At 48.6% G+C, this 21,551-nt stretch overlaps 2 long non-coding RNA genes across 3 annotated transcripts; both read right to left on the reverse strand.

The window, feature by feature from the left end:
- Nucleotides 1-959: 959 nt before the first annotated feature.
- On the reverse strand, nucleotides 960-3,109 carry LOC139585302 (uncharacterized). 2 transcript variants are annotated; one of them, XR_011677023.1, is made up of 2 exons: nucleotides 1,784-3,109; nucleotides 960-1,351 (listed from the first exon to the last, which is right to left on the reverse strand). It is a non-coding gene; the product is annotated as an uncharacterized lncRNA (long non-coding RNA). The 2 variants fall into 2 exon arrangements; XR_011677022.1 differs by having other exon boundaries at nucleotides 960-1,374.
- Nucleotides 3,110-8,920: 5,811 nt separating this feature from the next.
- LOC139585304 (uncharacterized) lies at nucleotides 8,921-18,325 on the reverse strand. The gene is made up of 3 exons (XR_011677024.1): nucleotides 13,182-18,325; nucleotides 11,048-12,946; nucleotides 8,921-10,487 (listed from the first exon to the last, which is right to left on the reverse strand). It is a non-coding gene; the product is annotated as an uncharacterized lncRNA (long non-coding RNA).
- Nucleotides 18,326-21,551: the final 3,226 nt, after the last annotated feature.

The raw sequence follows: 21,551 nt of genomic DNA on the forward strand, positions 1-21,551 counted from the left end.
CTAAGCAGCGCGCACGAGAGCAGCAGGCTCGCTTCGCCTGAGCTCGGCTCGCTTCGCTTCAGGCAGCCTCGGAAGCCTCGCCTCGGTTCGCTCGAGGCCGTCAGGGTCGGCCGCTCTCGCCTTGCTTCGGCCGAGCTCGTGCGATTCCCCCGAAGGCGGCGGCGTTCGGTTGTGTTTTTAGAAATATCCTCCTCTATCGATTGGATCTCTCTACAGTTAGATTTATATTTCTAGAATACTTCTATTAATCCAAATAAAAACCCCATCTCTAACCAAATAAATACAAGAAAACACCTTCTTTTAAACGGTATGGAAATATTTTTATACTTTGTATAGTTAGACTCACATTTATATTTATCGTTTCTTTTGATGCAATCTATTAATAATTATCTATAATATCTATAAAATTCTAGACATGTATTTAAAGTATTATCTATATTATGTATCGTATCTACTGCTGCAACTGATTTTTTCTTCTAGTTTTAAACTTTATCTGTATGTATTTATGATATCTTTCTAGACTTAGATTTCTACCTTCATATTCTTTGTATTTATCATTTTTATCATCAAAACCCTGCCTATTGACAAGTAAAAAAACCCGCTTTCTTTAACGATCTAAAAAATATTTTTATATTTATAATTTTCCTATTTCTATTTATAATTTGCTCTCTAGTATGTGATAACATACCTGCTCCTGCACCGCAGTGGGGCTCCCTCTCCTGGGCACCTCGGGGTGCCCCCAGGGGCATCAGAGCCCCGAGTCTTCACCCCCCCCCCTTTTCCTCTAGTTAGAAACTACACTGGAACTTTTTTCTGGAAACAAAGACATGACCTAAATCCTCTCCCCATGTCCTAGACAGACAGATGTTCAGTTCTTAGTTGACTGGGCAGCAGTTTCTTCAATAGAATGATAAACAATATGGAAACGTTTTAGCTACAAGCAAATAGGCAAATCGGAACAAGGTCCTGGTGGCCAGCCACTGCAGTTCTTTTGAAGCAATTTTTTAAACAATCAAATACTGATACCACAAAAAATAAAGCAAAAAGCTGACTACTGGCTAAGAAAGAAGGAAAAATTAACTTTGGACGACAACAACAACATTCCAAGGACACAGGCTTTTTTCCAATCTCAGACCTTATTACTACTACCTCTCTTGGGAATTCTCATCGTGGATCCCAAAAGGAATAAATCCCTCAGCGTGTCCTAAAGCACCAAGGAGCTACCTACAAGTGAAGGTGGCTACTTTCAGTGCAGACACAGCTGATGACACAGCCGTAGCACAGTTCTGTGCTGCACAGGGATAGTACTGTCTCCTCTTCTCCAGCAGCTGACTCTCTCCTGCCATGGCTTCTGTAAATGCATCAGAGCACGACCTTAACCACAAACAGGCAAGAAAACACCATCCGAAGTCTTTCATTACGCAGTACAAGAAGGGTTCCAAGCAGAGACCAACAGAATTTCAAGGAAGCAGTATGCAATTAAACCCCCTCAGATTTGTTCAAGTAGCCGGCAAAATGGAACCATTCAGAAACGACAAAGAAAACCCCCCCAAGTATTTATACAGGAGTCCTTAATGTCAGAAAGGGGATGACAGGTTATGTTCAGATAAGATGAATGTTTATTTGGATCTATAAATAAACTTCTCTCGTGGTCCTTTGCCAAAAAATAGAACCTACAAGTGAACACCTACACCTGCCTCAAGAGACCTAACGAGCCCCTGGCAGCCACCGGCATCAAAGCGCAGTGGATGTTTCTAATCCAGGCTAAGGAGAACAATATCACCTTTTGTTCTCTCCAGTTTGTTTCCTCTGCAGTCCTAGCTGCTTCTTATGATTTTTACAGTCTCTGTATCTTCTCGGGCAGCGCTGAGTCTGACGACCGGGATACGAGAGTCCTTCCCTGCCCTACGGAGAGAACCAGGAAAAAAAGTTCAAAAAAGAACAGGGCAGTTTGAAGTTAATACCTCCGACGAGAAGCAGCACCTGACAAACAGAGCAACGGTGAACAAAGCGTGACACCTCCCTGGGGACAGAAGACTTACAAACTCTCCGGGATTTACAATTCCAGTAACCAAGCCCTTCAGCACAGCAGCCAAGTGTCCCATCAGGTGGTGCTGCACCAAAGCACGATCCGAGAGGTTCCAAAGAGTGAAATGCACGTTACTGTCCAAAGACGTAAAATCTTGCAAAATAACAAAACTACAATAGATCTAAACTACAGGGCAAGAGTACAAGTGTTAGCTTGTGGAGCTGGAACCATCCAGGTGAGCAACTGCTAACTGGATCCTCAACAGACTTTGAGGAACCCTTCAGGATACAGAAGGGTTTTCCCCAGAAATTGCACAGGCCGAGTTTTGATAGAAGTGCACTTGCCAGATGCTCAGAAACGTCACCCATCCTCCTCCGGGTGTCCTGAGAGAGCTGCGAATGGCTCTCACGTGGTTTGAGCTGGTTCTGTAAGGGCTCAGGGTGAATTTCACCAGATGCAACCAAACTGGGCAACACCCAGTGGGACAGAAGGAACCCAAAGCTTGTTTTACCCAAAGCTTGGGTAAGCAGAGCTCCAGCAAATACTGAGGAAACGGACAGAACGGGGTAACAAATAATAAACATACCTTTTTTTTTTTTTTTTTTTTTCTTTTCAGATGAGCAAAACAATTAAGGAGAAGGTGAAAACCTCACCATGACTGAACATTTCATCACCTGTAAGCTGACCATCCTTAGCATAGAGGACTCCAAATTTAAAATTCACCGATCCCTGGAAAATAAAACCAAATATTATTTGGTGAACAGTCAAACAGAAGACATAAAAATTTGGTTCCTCTAATCTTTGCCTACATCCTACACGTTAGAACATACATTTTATACCATCTCCTACTACACAATAATTTACCTTTAAACTTTGATAGTATAGCATAAAATCATTAACTTAGACGGGTGATCAATTATGATTAAGTTGGTGCTTCAGGTTATTTTTGCTGTCAGGTTCCAAAAAACATGACTTCTTTTTACTGTAACGAGCAATTGATTTAGAAGTCATCAAAAGCCCATCCAAATACAAAGCCGTATTCACCGGACGGGTCTGTGAGCAAGAAGTAGTTAGGCTTGTACTCACCTCTTGCCCTTCAAGAACCAATAAATCCTGTCAACAAAAACAGCATCTTTAGCCCCCTCCTATTAAAGATTCTACAAGGATGATGCTTTTATTGGTGTTTAGAAGTTTGGATTTGAAATGGCCAGTTCAATGGATAAAGAGACAGTTTAAGTAGTATTAGGTTATTATTATTATTATTCTTATTAGCTACTGGAAGAAACAAACCGGTAGGATCTATACTTAATTACTTCTATTTCCAGGAAATCATAAAGAAAAAGAACCAAACCAAAAAAAGTCACTTCCTACCTTTTGTATCTCAGGATGAAAAATGTCTCTTGGGCTCTTCTCCAGTTTCTCCAGACTCCTGGCACTGAAATGCAAGTGAACGAGTGCTTTATCGGAGGGCAAGTGCACATTCCAACCCCGAAGCACCAACCGATGGCAGTTACAGCGCTTACAAAATGAATCCTTCCCAGAGCCTCTGGGAAATGGAACGGTTTGTGCAACTGCCATTTCTCCCCCAAAATACTAACTCCCAACACTTCCTAAACTGAGTTTGCATTTTAAAAACAGAAATTAGGGAGACTCAGGGTGGAGATCAGGTTGAAATTGATTTCCTTCTAAAGCACAGGGGCTCTGTTCCATCACCCTTCACTTTGGCTCCACACGGAATCACGGGGAGCATTTTAGGAGGGCTCAAGAACCAATTCTATTTCTCTCTTTTTTCTAGTTCTCTCTCTTCCTAAATAATTCAAGGCAAGTCAAATGAAAAAGGACAAGTTCAGCAGCAAATTCACACTTTTCCCCTTTGTCTGCTCAAGAACAGGCTTTAAAACCACTTCTTGCTGCCTTCAACGGTTAAGACTTGCAAAACAGTTTCGCAAGTTTGATAGGTTTATCATAAAAACCACAGAACGCAAGCTCTGAATGACAGGAAAAGGTACACAGGCAAATATCTCAGCTGATGGTGGCTTATTTGTAAACACAGACCTTAACGGAGATTGCACGCAGAATGTTTCAGTGGGACTCGAAGGGAAAAATATTTTCTGAGTACCCTGTAAACAAGAATAGCTAGGATATATTACAGGACATACCCACGTGTTCTGCATATTCAAATAGGATTATCAATAAAAACACTTAAGAAGGAAGAAAACCAAGGTAATTTTACTCAGCTATATTTACTGCCGATTTAGAGGAAAAAAAAAAAAAAAAGTGAACCAGAAACGCCTACAGTAGAACTTTAAAACAATTGCTTGGATAAAAGCAGCTCATGGAACATGAAGTAGAAAAAAAGCGAAACCAGTATCAGACCTGCCTATTTTCTTACCATTGCACAAGAAAATCCGACAAGCGGTAGAAAGTCACTGCCTAAAACCGATCCTAGGATGTAACCGAGAACAATGGAGGCATTTGCTAATCTAAACGGAAACCTTTTCCGGACCCTAGTGTCAAATCACACGTTTTGTCTCTCAGCAGCTCGAGGCTGGAGAGCATTTCCCCTGGGGGTCGGGAGGGCAGGGCCACAAGGGGCTGAGTTTGCCGATCGCACCTGTGCCATCAGAAGGATCCAGCCCGGCGCTCCTTGCGCTCGCCATTCTCCGGGCCATCGCTGTGTTTTACTGCTCAGCGATGCCGCTCCATCCGTTTGCGTGGAAGGAAGAGCCACGAGCACTGAGGCACTCAGCAGCCGTGTCATGCCAGCGATGTCGAGCGCTCTCTGCTCGCAAGGCTGAGCCCGCCGCGGAGCCGCCTCCGCAGCCGCTCGTCCGCCCCCGCCCGCAGCAGCGGCAGCGGCCCGAGGGAGACGGCTGCAGCTCGGCGGCTCCCGCGCCTCCGCCAGCCCGAGGGCAGCCGCCGCACAGTGACCGCGGCAGCGCCCGGCGCCGCTCGCCCGGGGCGGCTCCTGCAGCTCCCGGCCCGCGGCAGCAAAGCACCGCCTGGCGCTCCGCCATCGGCGGGCGGCAGCGCGCCCCGCCCGAGCTCAGCCCCCGCCACCGGGACCGCTGAGCGAGGCCGAGGCACCGGGCGGACGCCCCTTCCGCGCCGCTCGGCTCCGTGCGGGCGGCCGGACGGAGGCTTCGCCCCTCCAGCGTCGCTGCCGCGGCTCCGTCCCGCGCGGGACAGGCGCCGGGAGCTCCCCGCGCCCAGCCCGCTCCCCCGGCGAGCGGCCGCCTCGGCCCGCCAGCCATTCATATGGCGCGTCGGCCGTTGCGTCAGACGCCGCGCTTTACGGCCGCAGGGCCTGCCGGGAGTTGGAGTCTCGGACTGACAGCCACCGCTCCGTTCTCCGCCACCGGGAGCTGCGCTCCCGCCAGGGGATCAAACGGCTCCTTCGCTCCTGGGCGCGGAAGCACCTTAGGCAGCACCGCCCCTCCCGAATGTCCTTTCTTTTCCACTCCAACTCTTTTTTCTTTTTTTCACTCTGTTTTTCACCCCCTTTTCCACTTTCGCTCTTTCTTTTTCACTCTCACCCTTTTCCTTTTTCATTTTTTTTCTTCCTTTCTCTTCCTCCTTTTTTTTTTCTTCCTTTCCTTTTTCCTTTTCTTTCTTTCTCTCTTTCTTTCTGTCTGTCTTTCTCTATTTCTTTCTCTCTCTCTTTCTTTCTTTCTCTCGCTCTCTTCCTTTCTCTCTTTCTTTCTTTCTGTCTCTCTCTTTCTGTCTCTCTCTCTTTCTTTCTCTCTGTCTCTCTTTCTTTCTTTCTCTCTCTCTCTCTTTCATTCTTTCTCTCTGTCTCTCTCTCTCTCTCTTTGTCTCTCTGTCTCTCTTTCTTTCTTTCTCTCTTTCTCTTTCTTTCTCTCTGTCTCTCTGTCTCTCTCTCTGTCTCTCTTTCTTTCTCTCTGTCTCTCTTTCTGTCTCTCTTTCTGTCTCTCTCTCTGTCTCTCTTTCTTTCTCTCTCTCTTTCTTTCTTTCTTTCTCTCTGTCTCTCTGTCTCTCTCTCTGTCTCTCTTTCTGTCTCTCTCTCTGTCTCTCTTTCTGTCTCTCTCTCTGTCTCTCTTTCTTTCTTTCTTTCTCTTTCTTTCTTTCTTTCTCTCTGTCTCTCTTTCTTTCTCTCTTTCTTTCTTTCTTTCTCTCTTTCTCTCTCTTTCTTTCTCTCTTTCTTTCTTTCTTTCTCTCTTTCTCTCTCTTTCTTTCTCTCTTTCTTTCCCTGTATGTCTAATGTGGGATTTCCATTCTGGCTTTAGGATAAAAAAGCAGCAGTAGAAACGTTCAGGCTACCGGGGAGTGCAAAAAACCCCAAAACGGTAATGATTTTAGGAAAACTATTTCCTCCATGGGAGCCTGAAATTTTCTACAGCTGCAGGTGACATCGAGCTTTTATTTCTTCTTCTAGATAGTTGATACTTAATACTCTATGTATACAGCGCCCCCTGCCGCCTGCATGGGCGCACTGCAGGCACGGCGCCCTTTGCCGCCTGCATGGGCGCACTGCAGGCACGGCGCCCCCTGCCGTGTGCATGGGCGAACTGCAGGCAGAGTGCCGCCGAATGACGTCACCTCGTCGACACGGCGCCCCGCCCCGGCCCCGCCCCCAGCGCCCCTCGGAAAGACCCCAAGGCGTAGCCGTTTTGCCAGCTGCCTGATCAAAATGCCGACACCCACCTCGAGCCCTAGAAACGATTTCCCGCGACGCCGAACCCTGCAGGCGAACCGGAATGCCATCATCGCAATTGAAACGCCACAGAAAAGCTCGTCGGGGCCGCGCCGGCATCGGTGTTCCGTGCAGGCAGTCCGCATAGACACACCGCCGGGGGCCCTCCGTTCTTCCGCCCTTTTGAGAAGGTCAAACAAACTCCGCCACGCGCCACGCCCAAGAGGGCTGCCTGGCGGCGGCGCCGGGCTGCAGTACCGCGCTCTGCCCACAAGGCGGCAGCACTGCCGCCCACCCCAGCCGGGGGCGCCGCGCGCCTTGGGCCTGCGGGCGGCCAAGGCGGCAAAAAAGAACAGGGGCCATCCCCCCCAAAAACTCCTCTAAAAATAAATGCCCCAAAACAACCAGGAAGAAGAAAAAAATCCTCCTGCCTCTAACCTAATAGGATTAAAAAAAAAAAAAAAAAAAACAAAAAAAACAAACCAAACCCAACAATTTCTTTTAAAAAATATGTAAATATTTTTAAAAATAGTTTTTCATATTAATATTCACCTTTCTATTTATAATGCGTATTGATGTATATTTATACATTTCTATTTATAAATAAATTTCTATTCTATATTACATCTCTCCCTAGTACTTAAATTTATTTCTCTATTTTGATACATATTTTTACATAGTAAGTATATATTTGTTAGGATTTTTGCTTCTGTAACGCTTACATTATTTAAAATAATTCCCCTGCCCCTACCCGGATAAAAGCCAAAAAGAACCCCCTTTAATTTCGACTGCATTTAAATTTGTAAAAAAAATTTTTTTTTTCATCTTTATATCCACATTTATATTTCAAATGTATATTGATGTGTAATGTTTATTTTTACATTTATAATTTCCGATTTTTTATAAGTTTATATTCTATTTTACATCTGTTCCTATTTCTTCTATTTATTGACATCTTTTTATTCATATCTTTCTATATTTAATCGATATTTCTGTGTTAGGATTTTTACTTCTGTAACTCTTCCATTATTTAAAATAAAACCCCTGCCTCTACCCAAATTCAAGCCAAAAAGAACCCCTTTCTTTTCAACTCTATTTCAATCTTTTTTAAAACTGTATCTTTCAGGTTCATATTCACATTGACATTTAAACTGTATATCAATGTCTACTCTTATTTGTATTCTATATTACATCCCTTCCTATTATTTCTATTTCCTTAGGTTTTATATTTATATCTTGATTATCTATCTCAATATTTAGAAACAGGTAAGAGTAATATCTATATTCATATTATTTCAAATAAAAACCCTGCCTCTAACCCAAGAAGAACCCAAAAAACCCCAACCCTTTCCTTTAGACAATATTTGAATAGATTTTACCCCTAGGTTTTCCTATTGATAGTCACATTTCTATTTATAATGTGTATTGCTTACTGATCCATTTCTCTTTATCAATGTCAATTTATAAATCAATTGATATTCTATATTCCATCTATTCCGAGGACTTATTTCTATATTTTTATACGTATTTTGATTCATTGATTATCTATTTCTGCCTTCAGATTTTCACTTCTGGAACGCTTGTATTATTTCAAATAAAACCCCTGCCTCTACTCAAACAAAAGCCAAAAAATTCCCTTTCTTTCCAACTATATTTACATCTTCTTCTATTTCTATTCCCATTTCTCATTTATACTGCCACATAAGGTCATTTCTATTCTATACTACAACTCTTCATATTACTGACATAGATTTAGATTTCAATTTCTATCCATAGTTTCGTCATTTCTCTTTCTAGACTTATGATAGATTTCTATCTTAAGATTCACATTTCTATAATACTTCTATTCTTTCAAATAAAACCCCTGCCTCTAACCAAACAAAAACCAAAGACACCCCTTTATCTAAACCATATTTAAAACTCTAAAAATCATCTCATTTTTCATCATTCTCTTCACATTTACTTTTATAATTTTTATTCATTACATTTGTAGCTATTAAACATACTCGAGAGAATACCTTTTAATAGAATAATACATATATAGTATTTTTATATCCTAGATATTCTTTTACTTCTATTTCTTTATATTCAATATTTAGAGAGATCGGTATACGCGTTATATATTTGGAGATCTGGATTTTTATTTTTATATTATTTCTATCTAGAAAAAAAACCCCAGCCTATAACCTAATAAAAAAATCCCAGAGAATCCCCAATTCCTTTTAACTCTATCTAAATATTTTTATATTTACAACCGATCTTTAGATATCTTTGTATACATATATAATAGGCTATCGTTTCTATAGATTAGCATCTGTTACAATAATATACTATATAGTATAGTTTTATGTGTTTATCTATTTGTTTTCTATATTTATGTTTACCACTATCATTTTATATTTGTTTTTATATTGATATTTATTTCTACTTTAATTAATCTATATATTAGACCGTATCAATTCATTAACCCAACGCATCAGAACCACACAAATACCGCACCTTCGGCAGCACCGGTACGCAGCCCACGCTCATCCCATCGCAGCGTATCCAAACCAAACCTATTTCTAGGACTAACAGAACAAAGACCCCACAACATTTAACCCTAAGAAAAACTCAAATCAACCGAACTGTCAAGACATTTGAAATCCCACTATAACTAGCCCAAAAGCTCCGTACATTCTCATCATAAACTTCCTCCTCAACCAATGGCTCAAAACCCCAAAAAACTCAGATACACATGGAAAATGACAGAACTGCTAGTCAAAACAAACACCCGTGAAAAATTAAATCCAACCAACTCACTAAACTCAAAACCCTACAACTGACCCTAAACATTACTAAAAAAAGCCCCCAAAGCTCTACCTTGAGGCTAACTCACAAATAATAACCAATCATCTAGAAAGGTTATCTTCCAAATTTTAAAACAACTCATTAAAAGCATGAAAATAAAAAAAATCGAAACTATTAAAATACTAAAAAATATCACTACCCAAATTGAAAGACACATTGCCTCTAGAAACCCACCGTCAACAAACGCCCCTGTCCCCCAAAAGAAAACCAGAAACAAAACAGCAAAGCAGAAAGAAATCGGAACTTAGGAACGCTAAAACCAGAACGTTCAAGAAGTTCCACCATATCCCTGATCGTACACCGACTACAAACAACGTGAAACGATACAAACAATTCTTAAAGGCCGCCTTAAAACCACTACATTAAAAACCCTTTCACCAATTCAAAACTGCATTGAACAAAAGCCATCTCATAAATTAACACCCAAAACTCCAGCAGCCCAGCTGGCCCTACCAAATCTCTCTGTTGATACACACAGTAAACAAAACCAAAATCCCAGGAATGCCTATCAGAAGTCTAGGAAAGAAACCTCTTGAAATTTATCCTACCTCAAATACAAACCAACCCGTCCAGAAAGTTAGCTTCACTCAAAAAAACTATTTACACAGAGGTAATAAGACCAAGAAATAAAACAACACACCATATAACGAACCACCAACGAATACAACAGCGAAGGAAAAAAAAAAACCCCACGTTTTTTTCTTTTTTTTTATTTCAACTAGCTTCCTTTATTAGCTAGAACCAAAGATTTTGCCAGGGCTGTAACAACAACAACAACTTCTTTTTCTTCTTCTCCTTCTGAAATGTCCCTTCTCCTTCCCAAATTCCTTACAACTTCTGCGTTTGAATCCAAGCCAAAAGCAAAATTCGTGCACTTGTGAGTCCGGTGCTCCTGTCAGATTCTCTGTCTCCCTCCACATCTTCTTACACTTTCAGTCTGAACGCTGTCCTGCCCTGATGGGTTTGACAGAAGAATTGGCACATGTTAAGAGAGCATTTCCCTCCCTCCCTCCCTCCCTCCCTCCCTCCCTCCCCAGAGCTGGTTTCCTTAGCGCATTTCAATCGATCCCAGGCCCGCAATGATGCGCGCTCTGCCGGAAAGGGGAAACACGTGCTAGTGAACAGCAGCTCAGAAACAATTCTTTTCTAATGTTACCTGCTCTACTTGACTGCTCGCTAACACAAGTCTCATTTTACCATTGCAGGGAGAAGGCTGTAGGAAAATGTCTGATGAGCAGCCACAAAAGGCCTCGCTCCCTGCTACACAGCCTGCAACAACCTCGGCAGAGCGGAGCAGCCAAATCACCGCGCTCTCCTTGCCGTGGGCAAGGGTAGAAGATGACTGGGGGAGGCACATAAAAAGAAGGGAAACGCTCCTATAAATGCACAGCCATTTGCTTTCAGAAGCCCAGAGTTCAGGATCTTCTCTAGGAAGCCAGACGTGACATGATATTTCTAAGATTTTCTTCTTCATCGAAGGAAATGTACGTACATACACACTCTTACAAACGTACCTACGGTTCTGGGGTTTTTTTTCTTCTGAAGCTCCAAGAATGATTTCCCACCTTGATTCATTCAGAAGAAACGGCCCCTGTGACTCAGGTCAGAAGGGCGGCCTGCGTTTTTGATCACGACAGCTTTTGGCTTTACCCTGTGAGCAGGAGCAGCAAGAGCTGAGGCTCAGCAGAGGCTGACCCCGGCCAGCCCCTTCCTCCCTTCCCTGTGTGTCACAATGACTTCCAGGCAGAAGGATGCAAAGCAGGTTTGTGTCTTTTCTCTTCAGTGCCAAGAGGTAAAAGATGTAGGCTTTGAAATAACTAATGACCCTCTCTTGGAACTCTCCCAAGGACAGTTTGAAAGCAAAGACAGAAGATTGCTGCTAAATCCATATGGGATAAGGATGAGAGCAGCAAGGATCCGAGGCCAGCAGCGTTGCCAGGCAGTGTCACGTCCCTGCCACCTCGTGACAAGGCACACAGCTGCAAAGCCCCAAAGCCTGCAAGCCCTGCAGCTGCCGCACGGATGGACCTGGTTCCCTTCCCAGGTGCCCAGAGGGACACCTGAGGGCAGGTGTCGTCCCCCGCCCCCCGAGGGCGCACCCAGAGCCCCGGGCAGGGACGGAGTCACTGACGGCTCTCTGGGGACGAGACCCTCCCTGCAGGTGACACCGGCTTGTCCTCTCCCTGTGGCACAGGGACCTCCAGGCTCTAGGACCAGCCTCATTTTGTCAGCATCCAGGTGCTGTGCTAGAGCCAGAGGGGTCAAGGCTTTCCAGAACCATAGGATCCGTAGCATCCTTGCGGTTGGAAAAGCCTTCTAAGGACATCGAGCCCAGCTGCTGCCCCCCCAAATCAGGTCCCTAAACACCACATCTTGACATCCTTGACATGTCTCCAGGCATGGGGACTTCCCTGGGCTCCTATGCCTGAGCACCCTTTCAGTGAAAAAATTTTCCCTCCAATCCAATCTAAGCCTTCCCTGCTGCAAGTTGAGGCCATTTCCTTTTGCCGTGTCACTTCTTACCTGGGAGACCTCGGTACTTCAACCTTACCTGCTCCTTCCCTAGGCGGTCTCTGGCTTGGCCGGAGGAGGAGAGGAGGAACACTCCCACCACAGGAATGGCAGCTCAGGAGGTCCCACACCAAGGCCAGGGGGAGCAGCCGTCCTCGCCAGAGCTCGCACGTCCCTTCTTCTCAGAGATTGGCTCTGCTTTTCCTCCTGGGCAGATCTCTGCTGAGTGCTTCACAATTGCCTGTTTGGAGGAGGGGGGGAAAAGAGGTTAGCCAAGTTTTTTATCCAGACTTAGCTGCTGGCTTTGCCTCCTCCTGACTTCCTTCTGCTAGGAAAACAGCTGCCTTTGGACTTCTAGGGGCAACTTGCACGTCATGCCTGAAAAGGAACTACAGAAAAGCGCCTCATTTATAAAGCCTCAGCCAAGAAGACAGATGCAGCTGCAGCTTCGCCATGCCCACTGCCTGCAGAGCCGGCAGGCACCAGGCCAGCTCTGCTCCTCCTTCAAGTTGTTCCCAAAGCTGCTGGAAGAACTGAAGGCTACTTTGGCCTTCCATTGCTCAGCTTGTCCCGAGAAAGAGCTTTGAGTGTTGTTACCCCTCCAGAAAGGAAGGGCCTTTCTGTCTCACACGCTCGGTGCCACAAGGCTACGCAGCCTCTGCTCCAGGTGGGAAGGGCTTCCTTCCTCCTCTGGCACCCGGCTGGCACAGGGCACAGGTTGCTCAGAGGTCCTGGGGCTGCCGCCCCATCGCTGCAAGTGTTCAAGGCCCGTCGGTGCTCTGCGATGAGGCTCTGAGCAAGCTGCTCGATGGAAGCACGTCCCTGCCCACGGCGGCAGCAGCCTTGGAATGAGGTGATCTTTAGAGCCCCTTGCAACCTGAATTCTTCCATGATTCTGGGAACTGAAAAAAGCGGGGAAAGAAATCTGTAAAGGTCACTAAATGCATCCAAGCACATTCCCAAGGATCCAATCCTCAGCAGCCCATGCAAGGCAAGGTCAGAGCTCTCTGCCCACCGAGGACACGGCAAGCAGCACGGACCTTTCTCCCACTCTCCAGCACGGAGAAGTGGGAAGCCAGAGGGAGTCCGTCTGTTTACAGACACCGGAGGGCGGCGGGACGGGGCGGGCGGTCTTACCTTGCAAAGCTGGCGGCAGAAAGGGCGGGCAGCGCCGCCGCCCCGCCGGGATTTTCCGGCCCGCCGTCGCTTCCGCCGCCTGGAGAGGCGCGTGCGCGGGCTCGGGGGGGGGTGCAGCCCCGTTCCCGTTCCGACGGCGTTCGCCCGCCCCCGCTCGCTGCCCCCGGCCCGAGGAGCGCTGCGACCGCGCCTCCGCCGCCCGCCGAAAGCGGCCCCGCCGGGCCGCCCCCCCCCCACCGGCCATTCTTCTCAGCCATCGTGTCCCTTTTGCACTCCTGAACGTCTTTCACCCCTCCCGGCCATTTACCGAGCCCGCCCCGCCCGCCCCTCCCTCCCGCCCCGCCCGCCCCTCGCTCCCGCCCGCCCCTCGCTCCCGCCCCTCGCCCTTGCCTCGCTCGGCAGCCGCGTCCTTGCCCCGCCCCCGGCAGCCAGCGGCGAGGGGCAGGGCGCTGGCTCGGGGGGCTGCAGTACCGGGCTCTGGCCACAGGGCGGCAGACTCCCGGGTCCCCGATATCCCCGCCCTTTTGGCCGCCATTTTGAGAAGGTCAAAAAAAAAAAAATCCCGCGACATTGGTGACACGCCACTCCCAACATGGCGGCCAAGAGAGGACCCCCCCCCCCCCTCGGGCGAGAGAGGCGGTTACTCACATGCCGGTCAGAAACACGCCAAAATACGCCCGCCCGCGGCGCCGCTGACCACACAGCCCGTGTCGGGCACACCTGAAACGAGAGAGAAAATCCCGCCGGGGCCGCGCCGGCGTCGGTGTTCCGTGCAGGCAGTCCGCATAGACACACCGGGGTCCTCCGCTTTCCCGCCCTTTTCGCCGCCATTTTCAGAAGGTCAAACAAACTCCCGCGACAGTGGTGACGCGCCACTCCCAACATGGCGACCAAGAGAGGACCCCTCGGGCGAGAGAGGCGGTTACTCACATGCCGGTCCAAAACACGCCAAAATACGCCCGCCCGCGGCGCCGCTGACCACACAGCCCGTGTCGGGTACACCTAAAACGCCACAAAAATCCCGCCGGGACTGCGCCGGTGTCGGTGTTCCGTGCAGGCAGTCCGCATAGACACACCGGGGTCCTCCGCTTTCCCGCCCTTTTGGCTGCCATTTTCAGAAGGTCAAACAAACTCCCGCGACAGTGGTGACGCGCCACTCCCAACATGGCGGCCGAGAGAGGACCCCTCGGCCGAGAGAGGCGGTTACTCACATGCCGGTCAGAAACACGCCAAAATACGCCCGCCCGCGGCGCCGCTGACCCCACAGCCCGTGTCAGGTACACCTGAAACGCCACAAAAATCCCGCCGGGACTGCGCCGGCGTCGGTGTTCCGTGCAGGCAGTCCGCATAGACACACCGCGGGCCTCCGGTTGCCCGCCCTTTTCGCCGCCATTTTCAGAAGGTCAACCAAACTCCGCCACGCGCCACGCCCAAGAGGGCTGCCTGGCGGCGGCGCCGGGCTGCAGTACCGCGCTCTGCCCACAAGGCGGCAGCACTGCCGCCCACCCCAGCCGGGGGCGCCGCGCGCCTTGGGCCTGCGGGCGGCCAAGGCGGCAAAAAAGAACAGGGGCCATCCCCCCCAAAAACTCCTCGAAAAATAAATGCCAAAAACCTGCCTCTTACCAAACAAGAACCAAATAAGCCCCCTTTCTTTCATGCCTTCTTGAAATAAATTTGATAGTTCTAGTTTTTCTAGTTCTATTCACACGCATATTTAGACCGGACAGTGATGTGTTACGTCCTTTATACCATCTATTATGCCTATTCCTATTATCTGTATTTATTCATACTTTGTGGTTGTAGCAATATCATTATATATTGATTGTATATTTCTCGACTTCCATTTAGATTTCTATCATACTTTTATTCTTCCAAAAAAAATCCCATCTCTAACCAAACAAATACCAAAAAACCCTTCTTTTCAACTCTATTGAAATAGTTTTATATTTAGAGCTTGCATAATTAGATTCACTTTTATAGTCACCGTTTATACTGATGCATTCCATTCATCATTACATAGCACATATCTATTATTCACATCATAGAGATAAATCATTATTTTTATCATGTACCAAATCTACTGCTACAACTTCTTTTTTCTAATAGTTTCAATTTTTATATCCATCTTGATGTATTCATGAGATCTTTTTACAAGTAGATTTCTACCTTTCTATCATTTGTATTTGTAGCTTTTATAATAAAACCCCTGCTTTTGCCCAGTAAAAAACAAAACCATCCTTTCTTTTAAACTACTTTTAATAATGTTGTTGTATTTACAGTTACCATATCTATAATGTTTTACATATTATATCATAGCGATGTACTAGATTTATAGCTGTTTCCTATAATATACCATCATAAGATATATACGGTATCGCTTGTATTACGTGTTGTATGGATTTATGTCACTTTACATTTACAATCCTTTAGTCATTTGATATATATATATATCTGCATAGATTCGCAACACATTTCTAGATTTAAAATTTCCTTTGAGCTGTGTTTATATTTAGCATCTCTATTGATATATCTATCAACATACACAATGCTCTTTGAAAAATACAATATCTTATTGGAATAGATCATGACTTAAGTTACCTGTTAAATTTTAAATAGAGATCGAATAGATCAAAAAAAAAGTTGATTCCCATTTCTACACATCTACTCGTTTTGTTTAAAGATAGCTATCCTTAGAATTTTACATTTAAAATCCAATTCCTAAATGCAATGACAAAACAAACAGCATCGAATTCCCACCAATGTCTTCCAAAACCATCAAGATACCTCCACCAGCCAAACGACTGCCAGCGAAAAAAACACACAACACTCTTTTCACTAACAGTTCTCATCACATCAGAAAAATGGAACCAAACGAAAAGAAAACCCTGGAGAAACACACGCAGCAAATCACAAAAACCTCTAAAAAAACCCAAACCAACTCGCTCAACTCCAATCAGTGCCACTGACCCTGAACGTTATTTTAAAAACTAACCGAAGTTCTACATCTACACTAACTCAAAGAATAAGCAATACTCTGTCAAAAGAACTTTAGAAACTTTAGAAAGCGAACTAATGAACGAAATAGAAAAAAACCAAAAAATCTCAACCACTAAAAAATAAGAAAATAACTGCCAAAAAAAAAAAAAACAAAAAAACCCTACTTAAAAAGACCCACCATATAAATACCCACGTTCCCAAAAATAAAACTGATCAATAACCACCAAATACGTCAAAGGACAACAAGAAACGAAAAGAAAAAAAAGAAAAAAAGAAAAAAAAAAACAAAAGAAAATACATTTGTAAAACAAAAGTCCCCCAAACCAAAGCAACTTTAATTTACCTCAAAAAAATTATTCCCAACTGAAGAATAAACGCATAGAGCCTCATTCGATCAAAATAAAAATACCACCCAGAAATAAACACAAAGCCGAAAGAGAAACGTAACCATTGACAAGATCTCCCAAAGGATCCGTCACAATAAAACGTACACTACAATCAAGCAAACCAAAGAAATAAAAGCCCTGGAAGACGAGAAACACAAACGCAATTAGAGAGATTTTAAAAACCCCGCTGCTATTAACGACACGACGCCACCTCGAACCCACCGAAACAAACGCTACACGCCCACGCTAATAAAAGCCACGGCGACAGAGTTAAAATCCGAGCCGCTGCTTCACGCAACGACCCGTAGAAACCATTGCACGCCTTTAAAAGCAGAATAGCCCGGCAAAAAAAAATATCCGACTACAGAACTCGATTCAAACCAAACCTTTATCGTCACCACCCGAACCGAGAACCGTACCGGTCAGGAAGAACGCCATAGCCCTTAGCGCACACCCACTGCGAACAGAACAAACCCGTGCGATCGATCCCTACAAAGCCACCTCCGAACCGCGACACCCAAGAACTTGCGGCAGCCCAACCCCGCGCTGCCGGCCCCGGACGGAGCGCGGCTCCCGGCGGCAAAGCGGCTCCTCCGGCGGCTGCTCCGGCGCGCAGGGGCGGCGCCGCCCCGGAGACCCCCCCGCCCCCGCCCGCTCCCCCTGCCCGGGGGGCCCCGGCGGCGCCCGAGCCCCGCGCCCGGAGCGGACAGAGCGGCCGGCACCGGCCGGGCCGGCGCAGCAGCGCCCGCGCCGCCTCTGCCGCCCTTGGCCGGCCCGGCGCCAGCTGCCCTCGGCTCCGCACGGCGGCTCGCACCGGCAAAGCGGCTCCGCCGCTGCCGCGCCAAATTCCCCGTGCGCCTCGGCACCCGCCCGGCCCGGGCCGGCAGCGCTCCCGAGCGGCAACGCTCCGGCCCGGGCCGCGGCCACAAGAAGCGCCCGCAAATGCAGCGGCACAGCCCGACTGCAGCCCTGCAAACGCCGCCAGAGCTGCGGCTTCCCGCAACTCAACCCCGAAACTGACGCCGCGGGCGGCGCTCACCTCGCTTCAACAAGGGCAAAGAAATGGCTTCTCCCCTTCAAGTTCATCCCCTAGGAGAGCAGAAAAGAAGGGGCTTTCCTCCAATGAAATCCTTCCAGCCATGTGCAAAGGGGGATTTTGACCTCCATTCAAACCCTTGCAAAGGAGGGACACCAGCGCTGTCCCCTCCATTTAAACCTTAGGATGATGAAAATGGGCTGGCTACCTTCCAATCAAAGCCATCCGATGACAACAATACTTTGCCCATTCCCGTTCAAATGGAACGCAGGGATTCCCTGTCACCCCTGGGATACCCCTAACAGCCGGGAAAAGGCAGCTTTTCCTTCAACCGACATCCTTGGAACCGCAAGCGAAAGCGGATCCCCCCCAGTTCCAACACAGACAATATTAGGAGAGTAGCTGCTTGCCTCTCCTTCATTTCTTTTGTCTTCACAAGCTCCCTTTTTGTTCCTGGGGAACCGGGGAGGGGGGACTGCCAAGATCCAATTGAAAAGGGAAAGGACCAAAGTCCCCGCTCCAAATCCACACGCGCTCACCCGTTCGGCTGCTGCTTCCCGGCACAAAGATTCGTCCCTCGGCACCTCCTTGAAGCGATGCTCCGCGGATCCAAGCGCGTATCCAGGTGTTCGCCCAGACGCTGCGAGAAGCTCTCGCAGTCCTTCCATGAGACAGCCCCGGGAGCCCCCCATGAACCCCTCTACTCAGCAGCTCCATGCAAAAGGCAGCTGAAGCGAAGCCTCCCCCTAAAACAGCCTCGCACCCCCCCCCCCCCCCCCCCCCCCCGCCCGGCAGGAGCCGGCCCCTCATCATCCTCACAGCTCACACCTGGGGCTGCTCCGAGCCCCCCATCATCCTCACAGCTCACACCTGGCGCTGATGCCACTCTCCAACAGCGCCTCTCCCCGTCCAGCACACAGCCCGCTTCTCACAGACACAGAGCCAACAGAAATCTGCTCCGGGTGCTGGCTTTTCTGAGTCCGTCTGCTTCCACAATTCAGACACGGACGTGCGCTGATGGCACTGAGGGAAAGCTTTCCAGTGCACAAAACTGTCATTCTGGTAGCACGCTTTGAGACGCCTGCAGAAAAAGCAGAATCAGCGCCGCCTCCTAAGAGCCCTGCTGAGGAACCCCGCCCTCCTTGGGACACCCAATGCAGCAGAGCTCGAAAAACGAGGGCAAAAGTCAAGCTTGGAGTGGAAAAAGACAATAGAAATACAGCAGCCTTTCAAGAAAGCCTTCACACAGTAATAGTGGGAGCCGGTCCCGTTTCTTCTTTCCTTGCTCTCTGGAATGACATCAATACGAAGTAAAAAACCCACACGAAACACAAGGCAGAGCTGGGATTTGACACGTCTTCCTTTTGGCTCTCGGGATGACAAGCGCCTCTTCCGGGACTGCGACACGCTTTGGGCGCTGGCAGAGAACGGAGGCAAAAGGTGCCAGAGAGCCCTTTCTATCGCCTTCAGCCCCTGCAGCTGTTCTGAGGGTTCCAGGGCACAGCTCGGTCCGTTCCTAGATCAAAACCTCACGGCAATATCTTCAGAACTACTACCCATCTCCAGTCGGAACCTTCTACATTCCTGTAAACAAATGAGTGCATAGAGAGGGTTTCTCCCCAGCTGAGTTTAGAGACCAATTCCTATTCTTTAGCAATACCTAGAAAACCGAATGCCTTGCCAGGTTTTAGCATCCTACACCCACTCACCCCTCCCTGTGCATTTGGTGGCAGCTTTGGGTCCCTCTGGGGGACGGCACCCAGCGTGACCCCCGCCCCTCGCCCGCCCCCCACCTGCTCCTGCACCGCCGTGGGGCTCCCTCTCCCGGGCACCTTGGGCTGCCCCCAACGGCATCAGAGCCCCGAGTCTTCACCCCGCCTTTCCCTGACCCCCAAAGAAGGCTCCGAACGAATCCGACTGCCCCGGACAGCAGCGCAGCGCTTCCCCCAAGCCCTTCCCACACGTGCATAGCCCCAGCAAGGGATTCTGCTGCAACAAGAAAGGGGGGGCAGCCCCCAGAAGGCTTGAGGTTCCTGCCCAGCCTCGCTGTCACGGGCCAGGGGCAGCGAGAGAGGGAGCGGCACAGACGGCGGCGACGGCCCGGCACGGAGCGGGGGCCGCTCTCAGCGCGATGCCGGCAAAGCCGCAGCTCCGGCGCTGTCGGCCGCGCTGCTTGAGCGGCACGGGGGGATCCGCCGAGAGCCTCCGGCCCCGCGCGGGGACTCCCGCAAGGGCCCAGGGGCGCCGGGCTCCGGCCCTCGGGGCTTTATTCTCCGGCAGCCCGAGCCCCGCGGCTGCGGGGCAAAGAAGGAAAGGGGGCACGGGAAGAGAGGAGCGAGAGCAGGGCACGAGAAAGGGCGGCGAGGGAGCTCGGGCTGTGCAGGAAAGCGGCACGGGAAGGGAAAGCCCGGGACGAGGGTACACGGAGGCTGGGCACAGGAAGGAGAGAGGGGGAACAGAAGGGAGTAGCGGGCTAGGGACAGGACAGGAAGGAGCCGGCTTTGCGGGGGGAGAGGGAATGGGGGAAAGGGAGCGAGAGAAGGCGAAGACGGGGAGAAGGAAGGAGGGCTAGAGAGAGGGACAGGCGGGGAAGCCTCCCAGAGCCCCGGCTGCACCCCGAGCCCGGCCCGGCGCCTCGCCCTGCCCGGGATGCTGCGGCGCTCGGCGGAGCTCGGCTCGCTCCGGAGACGCTCGGCTCCAGTCGGCTCTTGGCGCCTCAACTCGGCTCTTGGCGCCTGCATTCGCCTCTTCGGCCGAGCTCGCCTCGCTTCGGCCCAACTCCCAGCCGCTCTGTGCCTTCGGCGCGCCTCGGCTCCGCTCGCCTCGCCTCGGCTCCCCGACGGCGGGCGGGCAAGCGCCGCCGCCTCCCGTTCAGCTCGCCCGGCTCGGGGCTCTCCCGCTGCCGCGTCCCGCGGGCGGCCCGGCCACGGCGCGGACACGACCGGGAGCGCGGGCTCGGGCAGGAGCTCAGTAGGCTGGGAGCGCACTGGCGCTAAGCAGCGCGCACGAGAGCAGCAGGCTCGCTTCGCCTGAGCTCGGCTCGCTTCGCTTCAGGCAGCCTCGGAAGCCTCGCCTCGGTTCGCTCGAGGCCGTCAGGGTCGGCCGCTCTCGCCTTGCTTCGGCCGAGCTCGTGCGATTCCCCCGAAGGCGGCGGCGTTCGGTTGTGTTTTTAGAAATATCCTCCTCTATCGATTGGATCTCTCTACAGTTAGATTTATATTTCTAGAATACTTCTATTAATCCAAATAAAAACCCCATCTCTAACCAAATAAATACAAGAAAACACCTTCTTTTAAACGGTATGGAAATATTTTTATACTTTGTATAGTTAGACTCACATTTATATTTATCGTTTCTTTTGATGCAATCTATTAATAATTATCTATAATATCTATAAAATTCTAGACATGTATTTAAAGTATTATCTATATTATGTATCGTATCTACTGCTGCAACTGATTTTTTCTTCTAGTTTTAAACTTTATCTGTATGTATTTATGATATCTTTCTAGACTTAGATTTCTACCTTCATATTCTTTGTATTTATCATTTTTATCATCAAAACCCTGCCTATTGACAAGTAAAAAAACCCGCTTTCTTTAACGATCTAAAAAATATTTTTATATTTATAATTTTCCTATTTCTATTTATAATTTGCTCTCTAGTATGTGATAACATACCTGCTCCTGCACCGCAGTGGGGCTCCCTCTCCTGGGCACCTCGGGGTGCCCCCAGGGGCATCAGAGCCCCGAGTCTTCACCCCCCCCCCTTTTCCTCTAGTTAGAAACTACACTGGAACTTTTTTCTGGAAACAAAGACATGACCTAAATCCTCTCCCCATGTCCTAGACAGACAGATGTTCAGTTCTTAGTTGACTGGGCAGCAGTTTCTTCAATAGAATGATAAACAATATGGAAACGTTTTAGCTACAAGCAAATAGGCAAATCGGAA

Source organism: Agelaius tricolor, unplaced genomic scaffold, assembly GCF_023055355.1.
Source record: "Agelaius tricolor isolate 1412-34295 unplaced genomic scaffold, bAgeTri1.0.p SCAF_72, whole genome shotgun sequence".
Taxonomy (NCBI): Eukaryota; Metazoa; Chordata; class Aves; order Passeriformes; family Icteridae; genus Agelaius; species Agelaius tricolor.